Raw genomic sequence first — 16460 nt, forward strand, 5'->3', positions numbered from 1 at the left:
ATCGTGAGAATCTCCTCTTAGCCAAGACAGGGTTGTTTTTATTTCTGGCAGGGCTCTCAAAGCAGATATTTGATTATCTGTAATCCAGACCCAACTTTTCCCATGACAGCTTCTATATATCCCTGCTAACTGGGCAAAGAGGCACCTTTTACCGTGGTGATTCTCTTTATTTAGCAGGGGGAGAGTAACTGGCCCTATTCACCCCCAGCACAGTACTTCCAGTGACTGTTGCTGGTGTGTGTCTTATGTTTCTTTTTAGAATGTGAGCCCTTTGGGGACAGGGATCCATCTTATTTATTTATTATTTCTCTGTGTAAACTGCCCTGAGCCATTTTTGGAAGGGCGGTATAGAAATCGAATTATTATTATTATTATTATTAGGCAGCAAAAATGTGTCTGTTGAACTTCTGCCTTTTGTGCAGATGTTAAATGCACACAGAAACCCTGCCAGGGATAAAATGGTGGCAAAGTCCATCAGAGAAGGCTCTACCACAAGCTTCTTTTGAAGTAGAACCACTTCCCTTTCTGCCAAGCTCTTTAGCAGAGGAAGAAAGGGGAGGCATCTAAGATAAAGACTGGACCCTTCTAGATAGGTAACACTTAATTTTTTAAAAAAACAACAACGTAGCATTTGTATGGTGCTTTTTGTGTATGCAAAGCACTTCACGTGTATTGTCTTGATGTCATCCCTGTAAGATAAGTAAATATTATTACACCCATATTGCAACTAAGCAGCTTAGGCTGAGAGATAGTAGGGCCATTCACATGACCTGGAGGGCGAGGGGCAGGGGGAGGCTGGTCCAACTCACTTTCCCCCCAGACAATTGCTGAATGTTGCTGGGAGTGAGGACTGCACTCCCAGACAATCTGTGCTGCATGGTGCAGCACAGAGCTCCGGAAGCTGGGACGAATCCCAGCCACCGGATATCCCACAATGCACCACATGGCATGTGTGGTGCATTGGGGGATTTCCCAGGAGACAGGTGCTCTAGGCACCCATCTCTGTGTCCGCTGGGGCTGAACCCAGCCCCAGCAAACACACAATCCCAGAGCCTTGGTTAAGGGCTCTCTCAAACGTTTAACCCCAGCTAGAAGCCGTGTTAACAGCTGGGCTAGGCAGTGCTGCCCTGCTGGATCAGGCCAGATACCAGCGGTTCTCACTGCAGCCTAACCCAGGCTGGGCTTCACTAGCCTGGTTTAGGGTGAGTGTGGGAACAGCCTCAATTGTTGGTAAGTAACTCACTAAGTGAGTTGATAGGGATACTCTGATTAACAGTTCAGTCTCACTCTCTTAGTCACTGTTCTACACCAGCTTTAATTCAAGAACTCTTATGCCAGCAGTATCAAGTCCTGAAGTGGACCATCTCCTCCTCAGCATTCTTCCATGTCACAAATGCATCAGCTAGAGCTGTGGCAGTAAGATTTTATTCATTTCCATAGCAGATATTGTTATAAGGAACATTACAACTCCCGATGCTTGGACATTAATATAATTCCTAAACCACACCACCCATTGAGATCATCTGGAGAGGTTCGTCTGCAGTTGCCACCGGCTCGTCTGGTGGCTACTCGGGGATGGGCCTTCTCCATTGCTGCCCCAAGGCTTTGGAACGCACTTCCTGCTGAAATAAGAGCCTCCCCATCTCTTACAACTTTTAAAAGGGCAGTCAAGATGCATTTGTTCACCCAGGGTTTTAATTAGATACTGTTTTAATTGTTTTAATTGTGTTTTAATAGTTTTAACTTTTTAATTTTAATTGTTGAAATATTTTAATCTTTTATTGGCTGTTTTTATTGTTTTGTAAACCGCCCAGAGAACTTGTGTTTTGGGTGGTGTAGAAATGTATCAAACAAACAAACAAACAAACATTTGAAGTTGATTGGAATTTTTTAAAAAAATCTATATATTATCTTTTGGTGGGATTATATAAATCCTGTGACACAGTAATATCTTTCAAACTGCAAGTAGTAAAATAAGAATGGCAACAGAGAATTGATTTTTCATTCTCAAAGGTTAGTACAACCTCAAATTCTTCTTGAAGCCAAGAGCAAGATGAAGCTATTCAAGCATCTAGTGTAAAACAAAATACTTATTTACTGGCACAGTGATTTAACAAGCTGAGGGACCTGTTTGCTGCAGATTTCTGATGAGATTAATTCCTTGTGTGACAGCATAGATTGAAAAATGCAACAATAATTAGCAGCAATTTTGTTCTTGACTGACACTCAAAGAATACAGGAAGTTACCTTATGAAGTGATTGCTCTCAGAGGAATGAGAGAAAAAAACCATGGGGCGGGGTGGGGCTGGGGATGGGTGGGCAGAAAGCAGCATTTTCTGGTTTTAGATGTCATTTAATCAACTATGAACACCCAGAAGTTTTATCACAAAGAGACTGTCATTTCAGAACCAGCAAGAGTTGTATTTCAAGCTTCTGCCTTCCCAGTTGTCATCGTGTCTGAACAATATTACAGAAACTCAATTCCTAAATGAAAGAAATCTCGCCAAAAGGGTGAGCCTTTTAAGGATGTGCCTGAATTTAGGGATGTGCAGAACTGGTTTGATTGTGAACCAGACTGCCACAAATCGAGGAGGTTCAAGCGGTTTGAGTATGAACCTCTGAGAACCAATTCAAGCTGATTTGCCCAGTTTAGCTGGTTCAGTTAGAATTTGGAACTAACCAAGCAAAACTCTCTGTGCACAACCCTACATAAGAACAGCCCTGGTGGATCAGGCCCAAGGCCTATCTAGTCCAGTATCCTGTTTCACAGTGGCCCACCAGATGCCTCTGGACAGCCCACAGGCAAGAGGTGAGGGTGTGCCCTCTCTCCTGCTCTTGTTCCCCATAACTGGTATTGAGAGCCAGCATGCCTCAGAGGTTGGAGGTGGCCCACAGCCACCAGACTAGTAGCCATTGATAGACCTGTCCTCCATGAATTTGTCTAAGCCCCCTTTAAAGCCATCCAAGCTGGTGGCCATCACCACATCCCATGGCAAAGAATTCCACAGATTAATTATGCGCTGTGTGAAAAAGTATTCCCTCTTGTCGGTCCCCAATTTCCTGACCTTCAGTTTTGTGTGATGATCCCTGGTTTTAGTATTGTGAGAAAGGGAGATAATTTTCTCCCTGTCCACTCTCTCTGCTCCATGCATAATTTTAAATACCTCAATCATGTCTCCCCTAAGTCACTTTTTGCCTTTCCAAGGTAAAGAGCCCCAGATGCTGTATCCTAGCCTCATAGGGAAAGTGCTCCAGGCCCCTTATCATCTTGGTTGACCTCTTCTGCACCTTTTCCAGATCTTCAATATCCTTCTTAAGATACTGTGATCGAAGCAAGTACACAGTATACCGGATGTGACCACACTATAGATTTGTATAAGGGCATTATAATTTTAGCATTTTTATTTTCAACCCCCTTCCTAAAGATTCCTAGCATGGAACAAATTAAAGATCACTGGTCCCCGTACCGATCTCTGGGGGACCCTACTTCCTACTTCCATACTTTGTGAAAACTTTCCATTTATTCCTATCCTCTGTTTCTTGTCCTCCAACCAGTTACTGATCCATACTTGAACCTGTCCCCTTATCCCATGACTGCTAAGTTTACTCAAGAGCCTTTGGTGGGGAACTTTGTCAAAAGCTTTTTGGAAGTATATTATGTCACCATTATCCAAATGCCCGTTGACGCTCTCAAACAACTCCAAAATGTTAGTGAGGCAAGACTTGCAGAAGCCAAGCTGGTTCTACTTCAGCACGACCTTTTCTCCTATACATTTAACAATTTTGTCCTTAATTATGTTTTCCATCAATTTACCTGGAACTGAAGTTAAGCTGACCGGCCTGTAATTTCCCAGGTCCCCTGGATTCCTTTTTGAAAATCAGAGTTACATTGGCTACTTTCCAGTCCTCTGGTACTGAGCCTGATTATAGGGACAAGTTACATATTTTTGCTAGGAGATTGGCAATTTTACATTTGAGATCTTTCAGAACTCTTGGATGGATGCCAACTGGCCTTGGCAATTGGTTAATATTTAGTTTTTCAAGACAGTTTAGAACATCCTCTCTCATCACCTCAAATTGGCCCTGCTCTTCAGCCTCCAAGCCTGAGAAGCTCAGTTCCAGTGCAGGTATAATGGTCAGTATCCTCTGTCATGAAGACAGATGCAAAGAACTCATTCAGCTTCTCTGCAATCTCCTTACCCTCCTTAATAATCTCTTTCACACCCTCATCATCTAAGCGTCCAACCGTCTCCCTGGAAGATTTTCTCAAGTCCTGACTCCACTCTGTTCTCTTCTGGTTCATCTAAAATGTGTGCAGGAGATTTTGCTGGCCAAACCAGATACCCCCCACCCCCGGAAGAGTATCTTCTGTGCAAGAGGATATGGGCACATCACTCAAGGATAGGGTCCCTGCTAAAGCAGTGTTTCCCTCTTCCTTAGACTGATGTCCTCCTTCCCTGTTACCTTCAGTCTCCATGACAGCAGAAGTGCCATCAGCCTGGGAGTGGGATGCCTCTATCACATCCCTGAGGGTCTCATCCACACACACCTCTGCCTCCCTGAACTTCTCCAAGTCAGCCACCTTGGTTCTGAGGGAACGGACTTGAATTCCTGAAATCCTCTTGATCCTGTATGCTGCATTGTCCTAAACCATGGCTGCTCATAGCAATACACTCAAAAGGTCCCATAACAAATGTTTGGTTATCTGAAAATAGTGCTATCACTCACCAAGAAAATGTTTGCATAAAGATTCTGATAAGGTTCCAATAATCTTTTATAGCTGGTTACTGCTGCTTTGCATATTTTCCCCTTGTCATGTACCAAAATAAAGTTGTTACTACTACTACTACTACTACTACTACTACTACTACTACCCTTTTATAGCAGGCATGCCAGATATTGGTGGAACTCAATACAGAGTAATGAAAAAGGAATGGCAGAAGAGGTAAATTTGGTTCACCTCTATTTTGCCTCCCCAAACCTTTCCCAAATGTAGCTGAAAACTTTCTTATGAACATTTTTGGCCTAGCCTTAATCGAGTATTTTAAGAATCTATCTCAGAATATTCTCTGATCTTTCTCTTTGGGAGGAACCCTGAAATTATCTTTGAATTTCAGCTTTTCCTTAGGAAACTGTAATTTTCTATTGAATTTTACATTGTAGAAATTTCAGTTCCAACCTTCATTTAAATGGAGGGAAGATAACTGTTGTCTAAACAGGATGAAAATGGCAAAATACATTGGTTAGTCACCTCTCAGTTTTAAGAGGCTCCCAGGTTAATTTTTCACAAAGTGTAAGAATCTTTAAAGGAATTTATCCATTATAGGGGATTTTTATAAAGTGCTTCCTGTGCTTTGAATTCCTTCATTTCAGGTTGATTTATATTTGCTTTGACAGAGTTGATTAGCTTTGTAATAAAAATTTTAGTTATGCAAGAAAGTAGTCATGTCTGAACGATCTATTCTTTTTCTTAATAAATATAGTATTGATATGCTCTTCCTTCTGCAAGAAGGATGGAAAAAAGCAGATAATACAAAATAATAAATTATCATAACAAAGACGAGCAAAAAATGAGAGAGGGGGAAAATCATCCAATGACAAATCTGACTGGGGAAAAGGGAAACATTACTCATAATTGCAATATCAAACTAAAAATGTAACATTCTTCAAACAAGTTCTAGTCAGTACTTTTATCTCATATGCTGAAGCAGATAAAACAGAAAACTTCACCTACTAATATCTTCTGTACTTTTACTGCATATCTTAACTGGTACCAAATCATGAAGGGTACTAGATTTTTGCAGAGGACAGAGCTGAAACTTAAACATGAGATGTAGTACGCCTCTATGTCATTTTGAATGAGGGATTATCAAAACAGCCAAAACTACCATAAACAAATGAAAGATTTCTAGGAGGGAAATCTGGGGGGTGGGGTGAATGAAATCCCATTTACCTTCACCCCAAGAAAAGATAAGCTAACCTTTCAAATCTAGAAGAGCTAGACATAAAGATTGTTCACACAAGATGAGCTGCTTGGGTAAAATCTCTCTACTCAAGCAGCTCATGTCATCGGAACACTGGAAGTTGAGTCAGATCATTGGTCCATCTAGCTCGGTATTGTCTACACAGACTGGCAGCGGCTTCTCCTGAGTTGCAGGCAGGAGTGTCTCTGAGCCCTAACTTAGAAATACCAGGGAGGTCTCCCAGCCCAGCAGCTGCAACCCCAGGTAGCCCAGATCCCCAACCTGGGCAAAAAGTGAAGTAGGATGGAAAAGGAGTCTGTCCTATCTCACATTTTGATCATGTGCAGTGCTGGGACTCTGAAAATGGCCACAGGGAATGGCGGCCATAGATCCCTGACTGCCTCTCCACTGCCCATGCGATGCATTGTGGGATGCAGGAGGACTTCCCCCTCCTGATCCCAAGTTGGGCAACCACTGCTGCACTGGTCATGTGGGCTCGCAGGTAATAATACTAATAATAGAAGACTATTATGTGGGAAAAGGGAGGTAGGCTTCTGCCTTCCCCTCAGCCCTCCCCAGCTCTGGTGGAATTGGCCGTGTGAACAGAAGGAACTGGCTACAGAAGAAACTGGCTAGTTCTTTATAGGGTAGCTTCACAAATGGGGAAATGTCAAAAACTGGCAACACATGCACTTGGCGGGCATGTGGAGAACTTGCCAAAGTGTAGTTCCTGAGTCCAACACCTGTCATTCTTTGCCCAACTTTAGAACTTGGTTATGGAAGTTGAGCAGAAGTTGGGAGAATGTCAGGTGGTGGACTCAGAAATTGGACCTGGGATAGCATTGCAAGACATGCTGCCAGAAGCACGTGCTGCCAGTTTTTGACATTTCTCCATTTCCTTGCCTTCCTTACTTGTGGTGGATCATGTGAAGCCACCCTTAGAGAAAGTACTCACCAAGGTGAGTCTCATGATCAGTGAGACTCGCCTCTAGGGGGTTTGCAGGAAGAGCGGGCTTAGCAGATGAGCAGGGAAGCAGCCCTGGGCAGCCGGATCAGCTTCCCACACAACTGCTGGCTCCATCACAGAGCCGGTGGGGGCTGTGGGGATGGGAGGCCATGTGGCCCCCGGATGTTCCAGGATGCCCCGTGTGAGTGCACAAGGCATCCTGGAGAGAATCGCAGGGTCAGGAGGCTTGTTTCAGTCTCCCGGTGGGGGTCTCTGTGTGTGTTGCCGCAGTGTAGAGCTGCGCCGCAGCAGCACACGATCAAATAGGCGGGGTTAGCGGAGCGCTTGCTCCACTAACCTCGTATAAGGGGAGTGGGAATTAAGAGGGTTTGCTGCTAGGAGCCACGCAGCTCCCATGGCAGCACACGATCCACCAAAAGCAGGCTAGGCTCCCTCAGCCCGCTTTTGGTAGATCATGAGAGTCTCCTCACTCATTTTGTAGAAAGGAGTGTAAACAATGTGATTCAATATTTGTTCATAGAATGATACAGAAGGAACTGGCTAGTTCCTCATAGATGTTTTCCTTATCTGCTTCCATTTGGCTGTAGGAACAAACAAAAAAATCCTGCTTAAATGGCACTTTTGTCTAAGCACACGTAAAAGGATGAAGTAGTTTAATCAGGGTACAAAATTAACTCCTATCCTCATTTCCACACATTATCATGTAAAATTTCATGTAACTACCAATTTTATAATAAGCCCAATTAAAAGTGACCTTAGGCGTCTTTTGTAGTAAATTAAATATCTGGATGAAAGAGAAGCTGCTTGCTAGGATACTGTAAAATACAATTGATATTATGCAATTGATAAAGGGATAACAGGACAATAGAGCTTTCAACCATCAACCAAGTAGATGGGTAAATAAAAGTGAATGGGAAAGCTATTCAGGGTAAGTAAATAGTGTGGGATACTCAAAAGGCGACTGTGTAATTCTAGTGGGCAATATCCAGACTAATTAGTCATGACTAAGCACCATTGAAACAACAGAGACAAGTTAACCAATGCCAGCTTAAGCCCCACTTAAGTCAAAAGTTTTCCCTTTCTCTTCACTTCCCAGGCTGTGACAGAAGAAGAAGAAGAGGCAGGAGTGGCAGGCAGATCTTGCTTCCATCCCTGTTGTTGCTGGAGAGACCAACCTTCTCTTTTCTTTTTAATCCACAACCAGGTAAGGAGAGGTGGGATAGGGGAGAGGCGTTTATATTCCAGTCCAAGCCAGAGAAGAACTCTAGGGGCTTACTAGTACTATGAATATTTATATAGTGTTTTTCAACAGCAGTTCTCATAGCAATTTATATAGAAAAATGAATGTGATGTTTCCTGTCTCAAAAGGGCTCACAGTCTACACAGTCTACAAGGCAGGCAGATGCAACAACCACTGGAGAGATGCTGTGCTGGGGGGTTGACAGAGTCAGTTGCTCTCCCCCTGCTAAATGTAAGAGATTCAACACTTTAAAATGTGCCTATTATACAGTACTACTTGGCACAGTACTTGGCACAGAGGCTTTGAGTCACTGGGCTTTGTATTGTGAATCAAGGAATGCCAAACATTGGCAGGATCACTAGAAATTACTGAAGGCCAGTGTGTGAGTGTGTTCATGAAATGATCACTGGTGGAAATGTTTATGGAAATATAACCTAGAGATTTTTGTCCTTGCATATTGGGCAACATTTGTGGAATCAATCACACAAGATTATGCCTTGCTTTCAGAAAACCTGAACTTCCAATCAGTTGTACAAACTGATTGTCATTGACTGGCAGTAACCCCACTTCCAGGGCTCTGTGAGTGGAGCACATAGGATGGGAAGGACAATTTTTACCAAACCCTGCTACCCCTGGAAATGTCCTGTGCCTTCTGAAAATATATCCCTGGGAATAGTGCAGCCCTCAAGGACATATTTTCAGAGGGTGCAGCATAATTCTGGGCAAAGCAGATAATGGCAAACATTGCCTCCTCCCTAGGGATGTGCATGAATTGAGATTCATGCACTGATTCAAAAGGGAGTTTGGGCACCTTTAAAAGTGAGGAGATCAGGTCTGTACCGGCTCTTCCACCACACGCTGCAGCTTTTTGCTGAGGCAGTGCTCCCCCACCCACCACCCCTCACATGGTGGTGGCACATACATGATCTCCGTGCATGTGCAGCAGCCATTTGCATGGTAAGCAACCATGCTGATCAAGCAAATGGCTGCCGTTCATGCACAGAGGCCATGTACATGCCACCACCATGTGCGGGGGGGCACGCCTCTATAGCAGGAAACAGTGGTGAGCGGTGAAGGAGCAGGTACCAACCTGCTCTCCTCACTTTTAAAGGTGCCCAAACTGCCCTTTGAATCAGTGCACCAATCTCATTTTTTGCACATCCCTACTCCTCTGAAAGCCTTCTGCAGTGCGAGCATGTCTTGCTGAACACTGCCCCTGCCTTAGTCAGAATGTCAGCCAGTAACTAGAGTAGTTGCCACTCAGCAGGACATCCTTCACCCTTTCCTTAATGTGTGTTAAGTTGCTAGAGATAATTTGCAGATTGTTGCAATGGCTGAGAATGTGGAATCATGCAGTGGCATGCAGCCAGCGTGGTGTAGTGGTTAGAGTGATGGCTAGGACCAGGGAGACCCGAGTTCAAATCCCCGTTCTGCCATGATACTAGCTGGGTGACTCTGGGCCAGTCACTTCTCTCTCAGCCTAACCTACTTCACAGGGTTGTTGTGAGGAGAAACCCAAGTATGTAGTACACTGCTCTGGGCTCCTTGGAGGAAGAGCAGGATATAAACGTAATAATAATAACAATAACAATAACAACAACAATAATGTTATTATTATTAGTGAGATATTATTATTATAGTGAGTAATAATAATAAATAATAATAATTAATAATAACAACAGTGCCAGTGACGCACTACCTTGGCGTGGTTGTGGGACTTGGGTGCTCTGAGGAAGGTGAGAGCTATGCCAGAGGTCCAACCATACTGGATAGGTCTCACCAGAGGACCCAGACAAAGAGTGCCTCACCCATCAACAATATGGTGAGACGTAACTTTAATAAATCTATAACAGACCGGTCGTCGCCGAGGTCAACAAGGACCGCGCCAGGTGCTGTAGTCCCTGGACATCTGGTGGCAAGTGGGCAACAGGACTCAGGATCTTCAGTTGAGCAACCAGGGCTGGAGACTGCAAGGTTACTGGAAGAAACGTCGCTTAACCGAAAAAATATACGAAAAATGCCAACAAGGAAATAATGATCTGCTATTATAAGTCTAGTCCAACTAGAAAAGGTTATTTAAAAAGAATGTACCACATTTGGAAAGAGAAGCATCCAGATACAGAAATAACAGAATAAAGGCTAGCAGACCAGAGAAGATTCACAATAAGAAATAAAGTATTCACAAAGTTGAGCTGGAAGAACTGCAAAGAACAACACAGGCTCAAGATATGGAAGAAGAATTACCACCAACTGAAGCAGTTGCTCAGGCGCAGGTGGAGGAGATGTTGGAAATAGAGGATGCCACTGTTGCTGAACTGTTTCAAAATCAAAACCAGGCAAACTCCCCTTTGCCTTCACCTCAAAAACCCAAATGCCGTTTAACAGAAAAGCAACAAGAACTAAAGCAAAAAATAACTGAGCACATGAACCAAACAACCACCAGGTTTCAACTTCCAGTTCTAAAAACAGTTGCCAAAAAACAACTTCTTCAGGCATTAAAAGATGTCAATGCTGCACTTACAGAAATAACAACCAATAATTTGCAAGAAACAAACCAACTAATGTACAGTGCAGCAACAATAACAACTCAAGAGCTCGGATATAAGATCAGTGGACATGCAAAAAAAGAAAGTAGTACATCACCTAAATGGAAGATTAGATTAGAAAATAAAATCTCCAGGCTTAGATCAGATGCTAGTAAATTGAAAGATATGAAAGACAAGAAGCTGAAGAATGAAAACACCAAACAGTATCTGATCCAAAAATACCACCTAGATTCAAGGAAAATCAGAGAAGTCCTGGAAATAATAAAGCAGCAAATAACAGCAGTGTCAAAGAAGATTAGCAGGTATGAAGCCAGAATTACACAACACAGGCAGAATCTCCAATTCCAGTCGAATCAGAGACGTTTCTACCAAAGCATAGAAGGAGAAACTGCAAGAAACCTAGAAACACCAAATAAAGAAGAAACAGTGCAGTTCTGGGGGAAATTATGGGACAATCCAATAGATTATAATGAAAAAGCAGGCTGGATGAAAGAGGTCAAAAAATGTAACCAACAAATGCAAGATCTAATAATAACACCAGAATTAATAAGTGAAAGAGCAAAGAAAATTAAAAATTGGACTGCGCCAGACAACGATGAACTGCATGGCTTTTGGCTCAAACATCTAACAAGCCTTCATAAACAACTATCAAAACAGTTCAATCACATTTTGCAAGGAGGTGATATTGAACAATGACTAACAACTGGGAAAACTCATCTCATCATGAAAGACCCAGCAAAAGGTGCATTTCCAAGTAATTATAGCCCGATAACCAGCCTGCCAACCATGTTCAAATTATTAACTGGAATAATAGCAGATGAAGTGATACAACACTTATTAACTAACAAACAGCTTCCAGTTGAACAGAAAGGAAATTGCCTGAACACCAGAGGCACAAAAGACCAGCTGCTGATTGACAAAATGATTTTAGAAAATTGCAAGAGAAGAAAAACAAATCTAAGTGTTGCATGGATTGACTACAAGAAAGCCTTCGATTCATTGCCTCAAACATGGATACTAAAATGATTAGAAACAACTGGTGTCAGTAAAAACATTCAAATATTTATTTATTTTTAAAAGCAATGAGCATGTGGAGTACACAGTTAACAATCAATGGCGAGACATTTGGACAGGTTAGCATTAGAAGAGGCATTTTCCAAGGGGACTCACTATCCCTTCTGTTGTTTGTAATCGCCATGACCCCACTTTCACAAATACTAAACAAAACAGGCCTCGGATACCAAACATCTAAAACATCAAGTAAAATCAACCATCTGCTGTACATGGATGATCTGAAGTTGTATGTAAAGTCCCAGTCAGAAATCAAATCACTGCTAAACACTGTCCGTATATTCAGTAGCAATATAGCAATGGAGTTTGGACTAGACAAGTGTGCTGCATTAATAATGAAGAGAGGAAAAATCAGAAAACAGAACGAATAGAACTGCCCAATGGAAGCAAGATCAAGAACCTGGAAGAGAAAGAACATTACAAATACTTGGGCATTCTCCAGGCTGATAACATTGCACACACTGAAGTGAAAAGAAAATAGGAAGTGAATACATCAGGAGAGTTAGAAAAATCCTCAAGTCCAAACTCAATGGCGGGAACACCAGACAAGTCACCTGGGCAATACCTGTTATCAGATACACTGCAGGAATAATAGACTGACCCAGGCAGAGCTAGAGACTCTAGATCGTAAGACCAGGAAAATCATGACCATCAATCATGCTCTGCACCCCCGCAGTGATGTCGATAGGCTATACCTCCCTCGCAGCTCAGGTGGAAGAGGAATTCTTCAAGTCCATCAAACAGTAGAGGAGGAGAAAAGAGGCCTTGAAGAATATATCAAGGACAGTGAAGAAGATGCACTTCAAATGGTCAATAATGAGAAACTATTCAACACCAATTAAACAAAGCAGGCCTACAAGAAAGAACAAGTCAAGAACCGAGCATAAAAATGGAGAACTAAGCCCCTGCATGGTCAATATTTGCACAATATAAGTGGAAAATCAGACATCACCAAGACCTGGAAATGGCTTAAGAATGGCAACTTGAAGAAAGAGAGGGTTTAATACTGGCTGCACAAGAACGGGCACGAAGAACAAATGCAATAAGAGCCAAAGTCGAAAAATCCACAACAAACAGCAAGTGCTGCCTTTGTAAAGAAGCAGATGAAACAGTGGACCACCTAATCAGCTGTTGTAAAAAGATCGCACAGACTGACTACAAACAAAGGCATGACAAAGTAGCAGGGATGATACACTGGAACATCTGCAAAAAATACAAGCTACCTGTAGCCAAAAATTGGTGGGACCATAAAACTCAACAAGTTGTTGAAAATGAAGATGTAAAAATATTATGGGACTTCCGACTACAAACAGACAAACATCTGCCACACAATACACCAGATATAGCTGTAGTCGAGCAGAAAGAAAAACAAGTGAAAATAATCAACATAGCAATAGCAGGGGATAGCAGAATAGAAGAAAAAGAAATAGAAAGAACCACAAAATACAAAGATCTACAAATTGAAATTGAAAGGCTGTGGCAGAAGAAGACCAAAATAATCGCAGTGGTAATTAAGGATGTGCACAAAACCGGTTTGCCCAGTTCGGTTCGAATTCGAACCAGGTTAGAGCCAGGAGGGGGTTGTTAGGTTTTGGTTTTGCTTGAACCTCCCCCGGTTCGGTTTGAATTCGAACTGTTTTGAACCATTTTGAACTGGTTCTGACATCCAGAAATTGGTAGGATGGTAGCTGGCACCCAGGGGTACCTGCCACCCAAACCCCAAAGCAATCGGACACTCGTACGATTTCTTATGAATTTTTGAATTTTATTTTTATTTTTTTCTCATAGGGTATAATGGGACACGAACCAGCCCATATCCCCTATTGTGGAGCACCTAGTGGCACAAAGGTGGGGTGGATGGTAGACAACCAGGGGTGCATACTAGCCACAAAGTTCCAAGGCAATCCAACACTCCTCTGATTATTGGTGAATTTTAAAATTATTTTGGAATTCCTCATAGAGAATAATGAGGATTGCAGCTAATGTATAGCTTCACGTCGGGGAGAAAGGGGTGTTCTAGAGTGGAGTGTGGTGGGTGGTAGTTCCCAAGGTGGGCAAGGAAGCTATCAGAATTATTTGAAAGGAATTGGGCAAAGGGCTGGTTTTTAAGTGATTTTTGAAGTGTATGCGTCTGTAAGGTTTTTCTCCATAAAGAAGCATGGAGGTGTCAGTAAATGGATAGCTTCACGTCGGGGGCAAAGGGGTGGCCTAGGGCAGAGTGTGGTTAGGGGTGGCCCAGAGTGAGTGGGGTGGCCTAGGGCGGTAGTGCCCAAGTGGTCCCAGGAAGCTATCAGAATTATTTGAAAGGAATTGGGCAAAGGGCTGATTTTTAAGTGATTTTTGAAGTTTATGTGTCTTTAAGGTTAGCAGATGAGAGTGGATTCATGGTTTGTCATTGAAAATCTTATATGCTACCAAAGAATCTACACTCAGAACACTTCAGAAACAACAAAACCCAGTACCCCATGGGTTGGCACCCTCGCTCTGGGCCACCCCAGCACCCCCCAAGTGCAGTTATGGGGCTTCTGAAACCTGCATTCTTCCCTATGGAGAAAATCCTTAAAGCCACTTGTGGGGTGCTGGGGTGGCCCAGAGTGAGTGGTGGTCTAGTGCAAAGAGGGTGCCAACCACCCCCATGGGTTGCTAACCCATCGAGTATTGGGTTTTGCTGTTTCTGAAGTGTTCTGAGTTTAGATTTAGCCCTTCCAAAAATGGTTCAGGGTGGTTTACAAAGAGAAATAACAAACAAATTAGATGGCTCCCTGTCCCCAAAGGGCTCACATTCTAAAAAGAAACATAAGACACACACCAGCAACAGTCACTGGAAGTACTGTGCCGAGGGTGGATAGGGCCAGTTACTCTCCCCCTGCTAAATAAAGAGAATCACCACGGTAAAAGGTGCCTCTTTGCCCAGTTAGCAGGGGGCAAGAACAATAAGCATTGGGGGGGCTCTCTCCCAGGTGAAAGGTTTCAGGTTCCCCAAAGTCGATTGCCTTCTTCTTTCTCTTTGACGTTCCTTGTAGTACTTGTTGTGACCATGCTTGCACATAAATTTAGGAGGAGAAGGCAGACAGACTCACAAATACAAGATACACATCCTTGACTCTGAACACATACATCACTGAAGGTTGTCTATTTGAAATGTTCAGAACAGATGGGAGGAGAAAGAAGCCCTTTCCCATAAGGAAGTGTCAGGAACGGTTGTGAAAGTAGCTACTATGCACATGGGAATAACAGAAAACTCTAGTAAATGGACAAACAGCTGGTCAGGCCTTGTGAACACGAAGTTGTGCCAGAATAGCTGGATGGGAGCCAGTAAGCTCAAAAAGAAACAGAGCAAGGTTTCAAAAATCTCCTCCTAGGACTAAATGCATATCCAGACATTTTGACTTTAGAAACTATTGCTCTACATTGCACACTGGAGTCTGTGGGGATAGGGCACTAACATGACAGAACTTGTCCAACCTCACAAGATCTCCGGAGTTTCCAGAGCAAAACAACCCCGCTGAAGTTTAGCAGTACTTTTATTACTGTATATACTTGCTAACTTTCAAAAAGTTCAACTAGGAGGTTGAAGCACCTCTTCCTAAACCTTAAGAGCCCATTCCTATGTCCCCATAATTTCATTCTATGCAAACAAAGAAGCAGAATATGTATGTTAACATTTTAGTTCATTCAGATGCTATTTCTAAATGTATGCTAACATATTGCCATCACAAGTTGGCTCAGTGACAGTACCTGTCAGTGCAAAGGAAATGAGCCAATAGTGAGATTCTGTATGAATGGGTCATCCATCATTAGACCTACAAATACAGGCTTTGGAACTCTTCAGTTAATATTATCTCTTCTAACCAATGATTTGTGGACAGATGAATCCATGCATTTATCTAAAGGATATGTGACCGTAAGAAGTCTGCTTGGCATTTGAATAATTCAACCACTTAATGAGTCTAATATGTTTTATGGAAAATTGCTTCTTAACTCCCAAACTGGAAAGGTTGATGAGTCTATGATTCATATTGTTACTAAATACTACACTCATTAGAAAAGTGGATATTAATTATATATACACTTAAAGAGGAAAAATAAGTGGGGTGTGGGAGGAACAGGAGTTTATAGACAACTCGGCATTAATAAAGATTTAGAATAGTACTTTTGTCTCTGTAAATCCAGTGCTATTTTCTATTAATTAACATAATTGATAACAATTATAAAGATATCTGGCTTTTAAATCATGAAAATATGTCTTCTACTGTCAGAGCAGAAAATTAAAAACAGCCAGAAGTCTTTTATTTTGCAGTGCAAGCTGAAGAGGAAATTAAAATAGCACTAGTAATAAATGAGTGATATATTCAATTTAAAAGAAATCACAGATATAGATCATAAGGCTAAGGAGAGGACACCAGGAAGCTTTGTAATGAACATGAAAGGTAGCTGCATCTCCCACACTAACCATACTAGAAACAACAAGGAGGAAAGAGTGGAGAGTCAGCTCACATAATTTCAATGTTTTTCTATAATACATATCACTTTTAAAAGTTCAGCCACTAAATGCTGATGATGCCAGTACTGAGGGATAGAAGTAATATAACACTGAGACAAATTAGTCCAGCAGCCACAGTTCAGTAGATTTATTTGTAAATTAAAAGTATTACCTTGTAATAGGAATGCTT

At 42.2% G+C, this 16460-nt stretch overlaps 1 protein-coding gene across 4 annotated transcripts in view; it reads right to left on the minus strand.

Annotated features, from left to right (window-relative positions):
• The window catches only part of MGAT4C (MGAT4 family member C), a 586007-nt gene that overhangs the window by 511743 nt on the left and 57804 nt on the right, over nt 1–16460 (minus strand). The window lies entirely within an intron of this gene.

This window comes from Hemicordylus capensis, chromosome 5 (assembly GCF_027244095.1).
Source record: "Hemicordylus capensis ecotype Gifberg chromosome 5, rHemCap1.1.pri, whole genome shotgun sequence".
Taxonomy (NCBI): Eukaryota; Metazoa; Chordata; class Lepidosauria; order Squamata; family Cordylidae; genus Hemicordylus; species Hemicordylus capensis.